The following is a 16,410-nucleotide window of genomic DNA, read 5'->3' as shown; positions in this document are numbered from 1 at the left end:
TTAAGCACTACCAAACCAGCTCTACAGCAAATGCTAAACGAACTTCTCTAAGTGGGAAACACAAGAGAAGAAAAGTACCTACAAAAACAAACTCATAACCAGTTAGAAAATGGTAATAGGAACATACATATCGATAATTACCTTAAACGTGAATGGATTAAATGCTCCAACCAAAAGACACAGGCTAGCTGAATGGATACAAAAACAAGACCCATATATATGCTGTCTACAAGAGACTCACTTCAGACCAAGGGACACATACAGACTGAAAGTGAGGGGATGGAAAAAGATATTCCATGCAAATGGAAATCAAAAGAAAGCTGGAGTAGCAATACTCATATCAAATAAAATAGACTTCAAACTAAAGAATGTTACAAGAGACAAGGAAGGACACTACATAATGATCAAGGGATCAATCCAAGAAGAAGATACAACAATTGTAAATATTTATGCGTCCAACATAGGAGCACCTCAATACATAAGGCAAATGCTAACAGCTATAAAAGAGAAATCGACAGTAACACAATAATAGTGGGGGACTTTAACACCTCACTTACACCAATGGACAGATCATCCAAAATGAAAATTAATAAGGAAACACAAGCTTTAAATGACACAATAGACCAGATAGATTTTATTGATATTTATGAGACATTCCATCCAAAAACAGCAGATTGCACTTTCTTCTCAAGTGCACACAGAACATTCTCCAGGATAGATCACATTTTGGGTCACAAATCAAGCCTCAGTAAATTTAAGAAAATTGAAATCCTATCAAGCATCTTTTCAGACCACAACGCTATGAGATCAGAAATCAATTACAGGGGAAAAAAAAGGTAAAAAACACAAACACATGGAGGCTAAAAAATACGTTACTAAATAACCAAGAGATCAGTGAAGAAATCAAAGAGGAAATCAAAAAATACCTAGAGACAAATGACAATGAACACAAGACGATCCAAAACCTATGGGATGCAGCAAAAGCAGTTCTAAGAGGGAAGTTTATAGCAATACAAGCCTACCTCAAGAAACAAGAAAAATCTCAAATAAACAATCTAACCTTACACCTAAAGGAACTAGAGAAAGAAGAACAAACAAAACCCAAAGTTAGTAGAATGAAAGAAATCATAAAGATCAGAGCAGAAATAAATGAAATAGAAACAAAGAAAATAATAGATAAGATCAATAAAACTGAAAACTGGTTCTTTGAGAAGATAAAAATTGATAAATTAGCCAGACTCATCAAGAAAAAGAGGGAGAGGACTCAAATCAATAAAATTAGAAATGAAAAAGGAGAAGTTACAACAGACACCACAGAAATACAAAGCATCCTAAGAGACTACTACAAGCGACTCTATGCCAATAAAATGGGCAACCTGGAAGAAATGGACAAATTCTTAGAAAGGTATAACCTTCCAAGACTGAACCAGGAAGAAATAGAAAATATGAACAGATCAATCACAAATAATGAAATTGAAACTGTGATTAAAAATCTTCCAACAAACAAAAGTCCAGGACCAGATGGCTTCACAGGTGAATTCTATCAAACATTTAGAGAAGAGCTAACACTCATCCTTCTCAAACTCTTCCAAAAAATTGCAGAGGAAGGAACACTCCCAAACTCATTCTATGAGGCCACCATCCCCTGATACCAAAACCAGACAAAGATACTACAAAAAAAGAAAATTACAGACAAATATCACTGATGAATATAGATGCAAAAATCCTCATCAAAATACTAGCAAACAGAATCCAACAACACATTAAAAGGATCATACACCATGATCAAGTGGGATTTATCCCAGTCATGCAAGGATTCTTCAATATATGCAAATCAATCAATGTGATACACCATATTAACAAATTGAAGAATAAAAACCATATGATCATCTCAATAGATGCAGAAAAAGCTTTTGACAAAATTCAACACCCATTTATGATAAGAACTCTCCAGAAAGTGGACATAGAGGGAACCTACCTCAACATAATAAAGGCCATATACGACAAACCCACAGCAAACATCATTCTCAATGGTGAAAAACTGAAAGCATTTCCTCTAAGACTAGGAACAAGACAAGGATGTCCACTCTCACCACTATTATTCAACATAGTTTTGGAAGTCCTAGCTATGGCAATCAGAGAAGAAAAAGAAATAAAAGGAATACAAATTGGAAAGGAAGAAGTAAAACTGTCACTGTTTGCAGATGACATGGTACTATACATAGAGAATCCTAAAGATGTCACCAGAAAACTACTAGAGCTAATCAATGAATTTGGTAAAGTTGCAGGATACAAAATTAATGCACAGAAATCTCTTGCATTCCTATACACTAATGATGAAAAATCTGAAAGTGAAATTAAGAAAACACTCCCATTTACCATTGCAACAAAAAGAATAAAATACCTAGGAATAAACCTACCTAGGAGACAAAAGACCTCTATGCAGAAAACTATAAGACACTGATGAAAGAAATTAAAGATGATATAAACAGTTGGAGTGATATACCATGTTCTTGGATTGGAAGAATCAACATTGTGAAAATGACTATACTACCCAAAGCAATCTACAGATTCAATGCAATCCCTATCAAATTACCATTGGCATATTTTTCAGAACTAGAACAAAAAATCTTAAAATTTGCATGGAGACACAAAAGACCCCAAAGAGCCAAAGGAGTCTTGAGGGGAAAAAAATGGAGCTGGAGGAATCAGACTCCCTGACTTCAGACTATACTACAAAGCTACAGTAATCAAAACAATATGGTACTGGCACAAAAACAGAAATATAGATCAATGGAAAAGGATAGAAAGCCCAGAGATAAACCCACGCACCTATGGTCAACTAATCTATGACAAAGGAGGCAAGGATATACAATGGAGAAAAGCCAGTCTCTTCAATAAGTGGTTCTGGGAAAACTGGACAGCTACATGTAAAAGAATGAAATTAGAACACTCCCTAACACCATACACAAAATAAACTCAAAATGGATTAGAGACCTAAATGTAAGACTGGACACTATAAAACTCTTAGAGGAAAACATAGGAAGAACACTCTTTGACATAAATCACAGCAAGATCTTTTTTGATCCACCTCCTAGAGTAATGGAAATAAAAAGAAAAATAAACAAATGGGACCTAATGAAACTTAAAAGCTTTTACAAAGCAAAGGAAACTGCACACAAGACGAAAAGGCAATCCTCAGAATGGGAGAAAATATTTGCAAACAAATCAATGGACAAAGGATTAATCTCCAAAATATATAAACAGCTTATGCAGCTCAATATTAAAAAAACAAACAACCCAATCCAAAAATGGGCAGAAGACCTAAATAGACACTTCTCCAAAGAAGACATACAGATGGCCAAGAAGCACATGAAAAGCTGCTCAACATCACTAATTATTAGAGAAATGCAAATCAAAACTACAATGAGGTATCACCTCACTCCAGTTAGAATGGGCATCATCCGAAAATCTACAGACAACAAATGCTGGAGAGAGTGTGGAGAAAAGGGAACCCTCTTGCACTGTTGGTGGGAATGTAAATTGATACAGCCACTATGGAGAACAGTATGGAGGTCCCTTAAAAAACTAAAAATAGAATTACCATATGACCCAGCAATCCCACTACTGGGCATATACCCAGAGAAAACCATAATTCAAAAAGACACATCCACCCCAATGTTCATTGCAGCACTATTTACCATAGCCAGGTCATGGAAGAAACCTAAATGCCCATCGACAGACGAATGGATAAAGAAGATGTGGTACATATATAGAATGGAATACTACTCGGCCATAAAAAGGAAGGAAATTGTGTCATTTGTGGAGACGTGGTTGGACCTAGAGACTGTCATACAGAGTGAAGTAAGTCAGAAAGAGAAAACAAGTATCGTATACTAACGCATATATGTGGAACCTAGAAAAATGGTACAGATGAACCGGTTTGCAGGGCAGAAATAGAGACACAGATGTAGAGAACAAACGTATGGACACCAAGGGGGGAAAGTGGCGGGGAGCTGGGGGTGGGATGAATTGGGAGATTGGGATTGACATGTATACACTGACATGTATAAAATTGATGACTAATAAGAACCTGCTGTATAAAAAAATAATAAAATTAAATTTAAAAATTTCAAAAAAAGAACTTAGAATACCGAACAAGATCTATCAAAGACTCTGGATTTCATTGTAAAGCACTTGAGGAAACAGGGTTATAAAAGTTATGTGGCTGCATTTTTATGTTACTATTACTCTCTGGAATTATTTTCCTACCATGTAGAAAAATGGGGGTGTGAATGTGAATGAATTCATCCCTTCTTGTTTATTGCTTCGGTGGAACCCAGCGCTGAGCAGCCTGCATCGAGGGCTCCATAAGTCGCATTTTGTGGTTTCAGCCTGTCAGGGAGGTCACTTACTGATGACTCAGATATGCTGGCCTGAAGGTATTTATGTGATCTCCCGAGTCGGCAGAAAGCCTGCCCTCAGAACTAGGCAAATATATCCCTGCTCTTGATGGCTTCAAGCTCTGCAATGGGGGGGCTGACCTGACAGCTGCTTGTCCTGAGGGAGAAATAAAGGAAACTGGTGAAACACATGCTATTTCCATGAATTCCCACTCATCTGCTGTTAGAAAATTCAGCTGAGACCCTGACAATAAAGGTTAGACTTGTAGTGTCACTATAGAAAGAAAGGAACTTTAACTTGCCTTCAGCATACCAAACAGGCTGTACTTCTCAAGACCTGTAACTCGCTGAACCATCTAAGATGCACCACGGAAAAACTATCAATGGGCATTTGTCTGAATTCATATTTATGGCATCTGTTTGACATGCGGTTTTCATTTAGATGGCAATCCAGATACCGCTTTGCATAAAATTCTGGCTTTTTGAGCTGTCCATATCAATTGTCTTTTACCAAATATCGAATTTTCAGATGTTTACAGATGCACCAGAAGAATATTTTCAGATCACTCAAAAGAGTGGCATCCAAGAAAAAAATCTGAAGCAAATGCTAATGAAAATTCTTGTTTCTTGTATAAAAATGCTCTAAAATGGAAAAAAAAATCATTCTACCCAAATTTACTGCAAAAAAATAATTTGTTGTCTTTGAGAAATGAGTTATACCATTGCCCTTCTCTCCCCCTTCTTAATTTAGGCAAAAGGCCCATATTAAATGCATTAAATCAGAGTTTCATCATTTTTATAACTAGATGTAGTTAGAAAAAAGATGTAAAAAAAAATCCTAATGCAATGACACAAGCATCTCTGTGAGTCAACTGTTATTTCAGGGATTTATGATAATTCCTCATCTCGAGGAAAAATGAAGCTAATTGAAACAAACTCCATGCTTTATATTAATGCCATTTGAATGCAGTGTGCACTGCCAGTTACAAAGTGACATGGAAAATGAGGCCGTTCTCAACAACACCACAGTTTCTCAGTTTTATGTATTTTTTAATTTCCTCTATGGAAAATCTGTTCTTCATAAAAGAACTGCTAGAGAAAAATGTGGAAAAAGTTGATTCGTTCCATATTTACATTCTTTCTGGTACCTGGAAATGAACCAATTGTAAAAGTATGCCAAAAAAGAAGTTAGTTAAGTCATTTAGAAAACTCATCTTCCCCCTGGCCAAAGGACAAACTGCCTTGAGAAAGTCTAGCTTTGATAATATAAAACACCTTCCAGCCTAACGCTGTCTGTCCTCCTAACCTTTTACCCAAGCCTCAGTGAGGCCAACCTTAAGAAATGGCTGATTTTCTTTAACACATAACCTACCCTGCAAACTGCCCACCAACCCGGGTGAGTCACTACTATCCAAATCCAAAAATTCCCCATCTGAGACCTGAACAGACGGGGGCACTTAACACATAAATGCGTCCAACAGCAAAGAAACACCAAGTTTCACTACAAAGCTGACTTAAGTCCTCCTGACTTGATCTGCTAATGCTATTTACCATTTCACTTTGAAGAACTGGGCAAAATAAAAGCAAGGTGTTGCTCTCACGGAGTAGAGGGCAGCCCGATGCATACCTTGCAGAGCTGCCAGATGCATTTCCCATTCAGCTTGTCATTAACAGCTTCATTTCATTTCATCTACGATAAAAACAATTTAGAAGCATGGAAATGACATTACAGTTAGGTTGCCCTGAAACATCACAGCAGTGAGAAAGCTATTACATAATTGCATCTTTCTTTTTGAAAGTCCATAGTTTTTCCTAGGCCACAGAGCAATGGAAGTTACTGCTTTTGACTCATACAGGTGACAAAATTTCTCCCAGAACAAAGCAATGCTTCATAAATTTCACACAGAGTCAAAATAACCCCTAACCTAAGGGAAAAGGGAGAAAATCTGGGCTCCAAGATGGTGGCCAATCCATGGGAATTTGAATGACTGCCTTCTAGGAAGGCAGGGGGTGTGAGGGTCAGGGATGGTGGCCTCATTTCCCACTACTTAGAGGCAAACTCCTGCTTCTTGCTCTAAAGCCAGTTTCCTCTTTCATATTTTTCCTCATTTAGTTATTTTTTCTACCTCCAACCCAGAAGCAATATAGAGCAGAAAGAGAACTGGACATAAATTCATAAAGTCTAGGTTTCTGAGTCTAATTTCTATCATTGTTAAATCTCGTTTTCTTAACTTCAGTATCCTCACCGACTCATCGGTAATTTTATAGACTAGACAGTCCCTGAAGTGCTCTCCGATTCCAAAGGATCCATTGACTCCATTCCTTAATTCATATATTGATACATCTAAGCTTACATCTGCATCTTATATGTGCCACACACAGAACAGCACTGACTTGTCCTTCAATTGCCAGCTCCAATTTTAGCCCCCTCTCATCTTAGCCCAGATCTCTCATCCAAGCTCCCAACCAGTAAATATCACCACACACAAGACATTTCCACCACATGGCTCTCCCACAGACTCCTCCAACTCAATGCACTGAAACTGAATTTACCGTCTTCCCACCCACATCTGCTTCTTCTTCTGTTTTTCCCGTCTCAGGGGAGAGGGAAACCCCATTTCCAAAGCCAGAAACCCAGGAGTCATCCTTGACTCTTCTCTCTCCCTCACCTTCTACACTCAGTCACCAAGTATTGCTGATTGCTCTGCATTAATATTTCTCATCTTCATTCCCTTCACTTGGTTACCTAATTCAGGCTCTAATTTCTCTTCCTGCATCATAGCAACAGCTCTTGGGTTGGCCTCTCCTCCCAATCCCTCCCAATCCATTCACTACACTGCACCCAGAATCATCTTCCTAATCATGTTACTCCCTTTGCAAAAGTCATCCAATGACTCCCCATTTCTTACAGGTCCAAGTTCAAAATCCTAAGCATAGCAAAAAAGACCACTCAGGACCTGCTCTGTCTTCAGCCTCACTCCCGCCTCTACTAGCTCTTTGAAAAGTCAGAGTGACCTTCTACAAATTCCCCAAACCTGTCGTGCTTTCTTACTTGGAGTATTTGCATGTGATGCATTCCCTTTCTTGGAAAGTACCTCCTGTACCCCTTCACTTCAACTTCTATAAATAGTTCAAGACTCACTGCAGACACCGTCTCCTCTGGGAAGTCCCCAATGTCCCTATGATGTGTTCCCTTAGAGTTATGGTAAGGATCCATGATTTTACTAATCATGCTGTAGAATAACTGTCTATTTACCCTTCATCTCCTGCACCAAACTCTAAGATCCCTGAAGATGGGGAATATGTTTTATTCTTTTTATGTATCATCGGCATAGTGCCTGGCATATAGAAATTGTTCAAAAAAATAGTTTTATAATCCAAGCAAATTTCATCTATCACTTTACTTGTGCTTTTTCCATATTCTGAGTTTTCAGGAAATTCCCTGGCTCACTGTGATCTTCAAAAGGATGTAGAGAACTGATAAAATAATACAAATATTTAGAAGAAAGTGCTAGAAGTTAATTATGAAAACACCACTTCTTTAAAGATAGGCAAAAAAAACAATGTTCATATTATAATAATCATTCACATGGAAGTTTAAAAAGTTTTTTTCTCATATGATATCTTATATTAATTTTCAATGTATTATACAAATAACATTTTAACAATAGAAATCATTTTTTATAAAATTAACAAAGTTCCATGACATCACAAATTGTTTCTGAAAAGAAGCTGGACATGAATAATTATATTTAAAAAGAACCCACTATGTTAACAAATCTGCTGTGTTTAATTTTTCCATTTCCCCTTCTCACATTTATTCATTTGCAAATGAATAAAACATAATTTTACATAGTTGAAATCCAAAGTAGATAAAATTTTGTATCCTGATCTTTTCATGTACCCATGTTGCTACTTAGTCTCAATAATTATAATTTAAGGGCTAACTAATATTCCACCACGACATATGGGTGCCAATGACAACTCATAGAACTATAGCTTTAGCCTTCTGTCCTCATGCTTTCAGCTGCCTCCTGGGCTGCTACACCTGGATTCCTCATAGGAGCCTCCACCTCAAGATGTACATGACTTAAGTCCACTGACACCCCATTAACTCCTCCTAAACCTAATCATCGCCCTGGGTTCCCAGTTACAGGGAATATGGCACCATCACCCAACAAGTTCCCTTAGCCTCTCTCTTTCCCATTCCTCAATTTTAACATCCAAACAAACAATTCTCATCAACATTATCTTTTAAAAGTCTCTTTAATTTCTTTCCCTTTCCATCCTCTCTGCTGTTACGTTTGTTCCTCAGTTCTCACTTGAGCATTGACAGAAGGTTTGAGTATTGATACAGCTTCCTAACTATTCTCTGCACCTTGTCCATTTCCTACCAAACCATCAAGGTCATCCTTCTAAAATGGATATTGATCTTCTCAATACACTGCTTAAAATCACCCAGTCACTCACCATCCCTATGGGTAGACTCCAAATACCTTAACCTAACAAGCAAGAATCTCAATTATCTGGCCCTTTCCCACTACTCCAGTTTTACTTCCTGGGCACTAGATCCCCATCCCAGTCAGACAAAGGATGAGGTCTGGGACAGAGCTTGGGAAAGTCAGAGGCTGATATCACTTGCCTGAAAGCTGCCACCAAAGGGAATTCAATGAAAGCAGAGATTGTTTGGGGGAAAGCCTGAGTACAAATCCTGCAGACCTCTGTTCTAGTTGTCCCCAAGGCTGGGCAGGAGAAAGGAGCTTACCTGACAGCAAAGGAAAAAATTCAGGAAACCCACATAGAAGTGAAAGCAGGCTTAAGACATAAAATGAACAGCAGAGACCAAAGCAATTCCCTGAAAAAGCAAGGGACCGCCTCACCTGTTTAGGGAGAAAAACCTGCAGGCTGAGATCTTCCAAGGCTGAGCTTGGGACAACAGCTTAGGACTATAATATGCTCTAGCCATAAGGCACCACTTAAAGTGCCCCAAGGTGCCAGGCTTTCTCCCACCTACATGTAAATATGCTGTTTCTTCTGCCAGAGTGCTCTTTGACTCTTTATCTGCCTGGCAAAGCCACTCTTCAAGTATCACCCTCTTCTGTGAAGTAATCCCTGAATCCTAAGGCAGTATTAAGCATAGGTGACATTCAGGAATCAGCAGAGTGTGAAGTATGTGTTGCATTTGGTAGTGGTCATCCAGTCCATATTGCAACCACAGAAAACCATTAGAAATGACTATGAACAGAAGAAGCCCTTTCTTGTGCTACTTAAAAATGGAATTTGCTTTGCCCACTATGATTTTTGATGTGGTGTATTGACAAATGCTCTAAAGAAACTTTAAAAGGCTAGATCAATATCAGATGGCATGCCTAACTGACAGTTCCTGTATATGAATCAAAGGCCATTGATAAGCCAATAAATGCTACAGAGTGTCTAAAATTATTCTTAAATTTTTTCAATTTAGTTAGACAGAATATGGTCCTGATTAGTGGTAAAAATTAAGCCTATAGCCTACCTGCTCCTCTTACAGAGTGACAGATTGAGAAATTCAGACCTGTACTTTGTTGAGAATAAAGTTAATTTAGAGCTTTCAGGGGTAAACTCAGAAGCCAATTGGATGACTTTGGTTGTCATAAACTATTGCTGTTTGTAAATTAGGTTGACTCTTCTTTCTGTCCATTCTACCTGAACCATATCTGAAGAGTTAAACAAATTGGGCCACCACTCAGAAAGGGATTAAAATAGTTTTCCAGCTAAAGAATTCCCTCTACCAAGGGCTTTCTTCAACCTAAAGGAAATTAACAAAAGTGCTACACTGAGTAGGGTTACCTAGTTCTAAACATGTAAATTTGTGGAATCAGTAAATCAGGAAAAAACATTTATCTCATTATCAAGGGGATTTTGCTTACATGGTTCCTCTCATGGAGGCCATACTAGGAACACCACAGAACCTACACACAGGCTCACCAAGAAGACCCACTTGAGGACAGTATAAAGAGCAGAATAAGGGGATGTGATTATTTTTTACAATATCTAAACTGTCCTTCTCCTACAGACAGTTGGGAAGCCACTAGTTATTTTGATACCAGTAGCCCCTTATTAGAAACATCATTGAAGCTCCCCTTAGACTAACCCCATGGGTTACTATTTAACACCCTTAAATTGCAACTGTAGATTAATTTGATCAAAAGTTTTCATATGTCTTGAGAGATTAGTCTTGTGGTGAGTCAACATTTCTAGTTCAGATCTCCTTTAGAAGAACCTTTAGATTCTGCAATTCATGTGCACCTCAGAGGTTCTAAAGTTCTAAAGGATAGAACCAGCCTATATCTCCTACCAGTAGAGTTACATTCATGATGAAATAAAAGTTGCAGTGAGTGGGCATATAAAAATGAGGCCCAACACCTTGAACTTAAAGGAATTAATTCTTGAAAATTCAGCTTTCTTATAAAGGAATCATTTTGAAGGGTTGTCAGAAGACTATCAGCATAGGGTGTTGAACTTCATTCCCCATCCATCCATATTTCTTGGAAGAATGTTGAGTCACTGTGGGCACTGCTCCAGAGAGCTCTGGACATCAAGGGAAATGCAGGTATTGGCCTCATGAGATCTGGCAGCGCATGTTTCCAGTACCTGCTAATTTTGCTAACCCTATTTAAATTGCATTAGCCCAGCATGCTAATCTGAGATACAATGCTGCCAACCTCATAAGCCCTTTAGTCTCTTTCCCTTGGGAAGAGGAGAAATCTGAGTGGGAGCAAGTCACAGTGCTGACCTTCTGTAACAGATGAGAATGGACTGCACATGGGTCAGCAGCCCTGGAATCAGAAAATCACCTTAGAGAAGATTTGCAAATGAGGAGGAGACCGAACTAAATAGCAAAGGCATATGGAAGACCTACATTTATTACACTCTGGCAACAGCCAGCTTAAGAGAAAACAGCTTAATAGATCCACAATCTCATTCTAGAGATGAACTATTTACCTGAAGCAGGAGCATCAATTGCCAATATATCACTGAAATACAACCAGCATTTTGTCTTGCCCAGAATATTAAAAATAACCAATAAATTATTCCAAAAGAATTCAGTGATATTCTAGGAGCAATTCTATGCCAGTTTCTCTGAGAGCCTGCCAGGAATTTATAATCTATTTGGGAAGAGAGCAGCCACACGGGAATACGGGAAGTATTAGGGAACCATCTGGAGCTTACCTGTACCAAACAGTAAATGTGCAGTACTTTCCAAAGGTGTATTAATTTCCTGTGCCTACTGTGACAAAATTACCACAAAATTCATGGCTCAAAACAACAGAAATTTATTCTCTCATGGTTCTGGAGACCAGTAGTCCAAAGCCAAGGTGTCAGCAGGTGGCACTACCTATGAAGTCTCTAGGGAGAATTCATTCTTTGCCTCTTCCAGCTTCTGGGCTGTCTGCATTCCTTGATTTGTGGCCACATCACTCCAATCTCTACCTCCATGGTCACACTACCCCCTTCTCTCTGTGTGTCTCAAATCTCCATCTCCCTTTCTCTTATAAGGACACTTGTGATGGCATTATTCCCACCCAGATAATCCAAGATAATCTTCTCATCTCAATGCCCTTAAATTAATTGCATCTGCAAAGACCTTTTTCCAAATAAGATTACATTCACAGATTCTGGAAATTAGGGCAGAGATATATCTTTGGAGGACCATTTTTCAGCCTATCACAGAGGCAAAAATTCGCCATAGGAAGGAGTAGTCAGAGTTTGCTTCTTTTATCCCTGAGATGATGGGTCTTGAGCAGCACCTGTAAAGATGGCTAAAATTTAAACTAGCAGGCACCAGAAGTTGGGCATTCAATGTGGAGGGATCAGCAGGTGCAAAGGCCATCATGTGTTTTCAGCAAATGAGGCATGGGGCCCGTGGGGAGTGATTATCACTGCTTATCAATTCCTGATGGAGGGCAAGTGGTAATGAGCAAGGTCAATCAGGCTGGGCAGTTACAATGGAGCCAGATTATGCAAGCTCTTGAAACACAAGTAAAGAAGCTCAAACTTGACGTTAACAGGGAAGAGGGAATTGTGGATTTTTAAATGGGGAAGTACCATGAAGGCTAGTTTTCTAGGATCTTACTCCATCTTCCCAGCATGCGTTCTTTTATTTATCCTATTCTCATTAGCAAAATCTAAGTCACAATATTTATTATTTCCCTAAGTTATCTTTTTTTGGGAAACAGTAATAAGAATTCAGTATAATTCCCATAATGATAGGTTCTGCTACTGGACTTACCCATTTCCATTAAGGGAATATATATATATATATATATATATATATAAAATATCCATTACTTTGCTTGAAGAAAAGGCTCTCTTTCATGAGCATTATTTATTCATCTGGCTTATAATAAAATCATATCATGCAAATGAACTAGATTGACTCAAAGATGAAATTCTGATTATAACAATATGGGACTTTGCAGTATTCCATTAGGGAGAAAGGAAATGCTAGTCAGCAACCCTACCAGGAAAAACTATTTTGGTCCATAAATTATGCAGCTTTGTGTTTATTCAATTAGGTTAATCCTAAATGAATCCTTCTGTGAAAACTCTATGTAAACACAGCAGCATACAACAGGAAAGCAATGCTGAAGGGATGCCTGCAAGGAGGGTTGCTGATTGGATCTGCCCCACTGTTGCTCATTCACTTGACTCCACAGACATCTCCAACAGTGTCAGATCAGGTTTAATAAAAACTCCATCTATTTCTGGCACCGTGCAAATCCAGGTGAGGCCTCACAAGTTCTTAAAATTTGATTGTTTGGGGCTGCAGCAACACCAAAATTTGATGGAGGTTTTATTAAATCTGTGAGAGCCTTAAGAAGACATTTTTTTAAAAATTTATTTATGGATTTTACTTTTGGCTGTGTTGGGTCTTCGTTGCTGTGCGAGGGCTTTCTCTAGTTGTGGCAGGCGGGGGCCACTCTTCATCGCGGTGCGCGGGCCTCTCACTATCGCTGCCTCTCTTGTTGCGGAGCACAGGCTCCAGACGCGCAGGCTCAGTAATTGTGGCTCACGGGCCCAGTCGCTCCGCGGCATGTGGGATCTTCCCAGACCAGGGCTCGAACCCGTGTGCCCTGCAGTGGCAGGCAGATTCTCAACCACCGCGCCACCAGGGAAGCCCCCATATTGGCTTTTAAAATATGTCTTCTCGGGCTTCCCTGGTGGCGCAGGCGGTTGAGAATCTGCCTGCCACTGCAGGGCACACGGGTTCGAGCCCTGGTCTGGGAAGATCCCACATGCCGCGGAGCGACTGGGCCCGTGAGCCACAATTACTGAGCCTGCGCGTCTGGAGCCTGTGCTCCGCAACAAGAGAGGCAGCGATAGTGAGAGGCCCGCGCACCGCGATGAAGAGTGGCCCCCGCCTGCCACAACTAGAGAAAGCCCTCGCACAGCAACGAAGACCCAACACAGCCAAAAGTAAAATCCATAAATAAATAAAATTAAAAAAAAAAAAAAAAGCCAATATGGAGTATGGGTGGACTGCCCTTGTGGACACATATTAAAAGTTCCCTTGTATATGGGAATTGGATGGGCAATTGCCCCTTTTCCTGACACTACATTGAGTAAAGAAGCCAATGTTGGAATCTTGTACCCATCTGCATTTGCTACAATTCCATTTCTACATTAATAAAAAACAATTAACCTGGTCTGGTTAAAACTAAATATATGAGAGCGTTTACATTTCAGGAAAGGACAGTTACCTCTCTGCAATTTGCTTAATGGCTGGTAGCCTCCTCTGGGCCTTGATGATAATCACCCTGAAGCTCAGAGTTGACTTCTAATTGATAGAGAGGCTCTGTATTCTAAACTCAGTCTATTCTTTCTTATCTAGTGATATACTCAACACTGATTTAACTATTTGGTTACACTGAAAAGCAAATGGTGTCTCAAATAAGAGAAACAAGGAAGAGGTGGTAAGGCAACAGCTGGAAAACATTATCTCCCCAAAGAAAACAACGCTGGTGGTCAGTTAACATTGCAGAGTTTCGAGATAACAGTAAGTCAAAACCCTTACGATGTTCCCCACCACCACTACCCAAATGTGGGTTGTGTTAAAATTCCACAAAACTAAGATTTTTAATTTGATGCCTTTGGATACCAAAAGAAACATTTTCAAAATGGTATTCATTGTAGTAATTTAACCCCTCTAACCCATCTGGAAGACACAACAATTTGGAAATCACCAATGGTAAACACAATATCTTGTTTTTCTTTCTGCCACTACCATTTAAGTTAGTTAGAAAGACTCTCACAGCCCCTTGGAGATGGTATATTTCTATTTGGATGTAAAAAAAAAAAGGAAACAATAAATGTATAGTGGTCCCACAGAGAGATCCAATATTGTTGGGTGATGCATCAAAGCTCTAAGCTCCTCCAAACTTTGGAAAAATACCAATGGTCAATCTGGAGAGGCTATGTTGGAGGATCACTGAGTTACCAAACTAAGAAAGTATTTCTGGGTTACCTTGAATAGAATGTTGTGCAGTTGGAAACCTTTACTGGGTCTCATAAAATAACCACATAGTGTCAGAAATTCCATGTCCCAGGCACACTGTCAACTCAATATTTTGCTACCACTAGATTTGTCCAGTTTCTTATAGCATGGAGTAAGTGATTGATAACAGAACTGAATCTCATGGTCATTTAAAGTTAGGTATTTGTAAGTGCATAGCTGTCAGATTTTTAACGAACCATTCCAGCTACAACTTAAACTAAAATTGTGTTGTTCTCCTGTACAGTAACATAAAATAAAATGTCCCACAGTAATTCAGACTAAAGCTCCTGAGGCTCAAGTTGCACATTATAGTTCTTCTAAGACTGTTCCCTTTCAGGAATTGCTTATCCAGTTAACCAATTCCTGAGTATTTCAGAAGTTCAATCATTCAGAAATGAAATGATGAAGCTGACGATTAGGGACTAGGGTACCATTATGGCCTTGGTCAAATATGTACACTGCAATTTTTCAGACATGAGAAGATTGCCAAAAAATTTTAACAGCTTCTTATCCCTACACATACACCATTATTTGCTCTATTTCTTCTCCATGTGTTGCTGTGATTGTATGTGTGTGTGTGTGTATTGTGCACATGCACATGTGTGGTTATGGTGGGTGAGCTGAGTATCTCTCTCGGATTTAAGTCTTCCCAATCAAGGAATGAAAACAGAAGACAGATATGGTGAACCCCAGTACCCCAGTTCTTTGTTAGAAAAAAAAAGTTAATGGATATTGACACTAAAGCTTGAGCTTTAAGCCAAGAGGCCATAAGCTCCTTATTCTGGTGCTGCATTTTATTCAAAATTCAGAAAGGCAGAATTGTTTCACTTGTGAAGCAAAGGGGCAGTCTGTCCCAGGACAGCCTGTGATCTGGGAAGTGTGAGCACTGATGGGGACCATTCAGAAGTGGTCTCGGTGTTACCCTTCTGCCACTTGAAGCATTTTTAGAACATAGAAAGGGACGACCCTAAAAAGCTTTCTCACCCTTGCAAATGTTCTTGTTACAAACTTATAAAAGAATAGAAAAAAGTTGTCTATAGCCCTTCGTATGTTTATTCAACAAACATTAATATTCCATTGTGCTGTGCTCTAAATAAGACAGAAACAAAGATGTATAAACCATAGTGTCAGTCCACAAGGCAAACATCGATAAACAGCAAAGAAGCCTCCTCTAAAGCCTCCTCCTTGTTGATAAAGTTATCATTTATTCCTTGTAAATTTTTGGCAGAGAACCTGATGCTGTTTGACCAATGGAAAACAAGCCTTCCATGACCTATGTGGTTATGACTTCTGTTAGAAAGACAAATCTGCTTAGACAATACCCAGAAGAATGGCAAGGAACTCATGGAAAAGCTGTAAATAGCATCATCGGCCATTATTTTGATCAATACTATTGACTCATTCGACCCGACCATAGCGGGTACAATGTCTATCTCTTTCACCGTACTCACCTACAACCTTACGTTTTAT

Source organism: Eubalaena glacialis, chromosome 6, assembly GCF_028564815.1.
Source record: "Eubalaena glacialis isolate mEubGla1 chromosome 6, mEubGla1.1.hap2.+ XY, whole genome shotgun sequence".
NCBI classification, from domain to species: Eukaryota; Metazoa; Chordata; class Mammalia; order Artiodactyla; family Balaenidae; genus Eubalaena; species Eubalaena glacialis.
Note: the sequence above shows the minus strand (reverse complement) of the source record.